We start from the raw sequence: 1,805 nt of genomic DNA, 5'->3' as shown, positions 1-1,805 counted from the left end.
GAACATCAAGGGAGAAGAGCACAAGCAGAATGATTGATTTTATCCAGAGAAGCAGCAACACCAGAGATGGTGGCAGAGATGGGGACATGAAGAGAAGGAGCAGCTGAGGACTCTAGATTCATGGAAAGGGAGGGACTGAGAGTTGGCAGCCAGGAAGCAGACTTACAGAATGTGTCCTTGGTGGTGAAAATTTTTATGAATAAAGTTGCTGAGTTTGTACTAACTCAATGGCACACAGAAACAGCAACAAAAACAAATTCTTTATGGGAAAAAGAAAATGTCATCTTTCTCTCTAGGGGAAACTGATGGGTTTGAACTGCTGGCTTTGTTGTTAGTAGTTCAATACTTATCCTACATTGCTACTAGAGCTCCCAATCCAACCATGGAACAGATAAAACATAAAGAAGAATTGGATTTTGATGCCAGGGAAACAGTTCTGAAATTAAGGGTTCCATTATCAATAATCTGGCTTTGGTGAGTGAGAATACATTTGTAGATATAATACAATGAACACTGGGAAGTCTAGAACAGTGAGATGATTAAAAATTACTAAACATGGCTCAAGATGTAGGAGATAATGCATGTCATTTTCCCATCAAATTAAAAGGAGATGAAGCAACTTCCTTGGAGAGGGAAGCTATAGTTATATGTTGTTTTTAAGTGCCGTCCGACTCATAGCGATCTGCTGGTGAGTATGAACAGTGAACTACCGATATTTTGCTTCAAACTGACCCTGCAGTACAGCACATTATCCCGCAGTGTCATACTAGGACTCCTTATATAGGAGGCACAGAACTAGGGTTAGATATGTCTTGAGTCTTCTGGAACCTGTATGGTACCCCAGTGATTTTGTTGTTGTTATGTACTGTCCAATCAGTTCTGACTCATAGCAACCCTATGCAAACAGAATGAAACATTGCCTGGCCTTGTGTCATCCTCACAATCATTATATTTGATCCCACTTGATGCCAGCATGTCAATACAACTTAATGTTCTTCCTCACTCTGTGATCCTCCACTTTTCTAAGTGTGATGACCTTCTCCAGGGACTGGTCCCTCCTGATAGTATGTCTAAAGTATGAAAGAAACAGTTTATATGAGGAAGAACATAGTATCTGGATTGGAGGATGACACATTAAAACATGTGCTGTGCAGATGACACTACCTTGCTTGCTGAAAGGGAAAAGTACTTAAAATACTGATTAAGATCAAAGGCTACTACAGCCTTTCATATGAATTACACACAAATGTAATGAAGTAAAAAGTCCTCACAATTGGACAAATAAATGGCATCAGGATAAACAGTGCAAAAATTGAAGTTGTCAAAGACTTTATTTTACCTGGATATACAGTCAACACTCATGGAAACAGCAGTCATGAAATCAAATATTCTACTGCATTTAGAAAATCTGCTACAAAAAACCTCTTTGAAATATTAAAAAAACAATTATGTCATTTTATTAACTATGATGTGCATAATCCAAGCCACGTTATTATTAATCACTTCATACTCACACAAAGGTTCAACTTGGCCTCTTTTTCTTTGGATATGTTTTCACAAGGGATCATTTCTTGGAGGAGAACATCAGTGAGATGGACTGACATATTGGCAGCTACAATGAGTTCAAATATAACAATTCTGAAGTGGATGGAGCAGGATCAGACATTGCTCCATATATATGTTGTTGTTGTTAAGTGCCGTTGAGTCAGTTCTGACCCATAGCGACCCTGTACAGGGTTTCTGAGGATGTAAATCTTTACGGGAGTAGAAAACCTCATCTTTCTCCCGCGGAGCGGCTGGTAGTT

This window comes from Chrysochloris asiatica, unplaced genomic scaffold (genome assembly GCF_000296735.1).
Source record: "Chrysochloris asiatica unplaced genomic scaffold, ChrAsi1.0 scaffold00066, whole genome shotgun sequence".
NCBI classification, from domain to species: Eukaryota; Metazoa; Chordata; class Mammalia; order Afrosoricida; family Chrysochloridae; genus Chrysochloris; species Chrysochloris asiatica.
The sequence above is the reverse complement of the archived record's forward strand: the minus strand, read 5'-3'. Positions refer to the sequence as shown.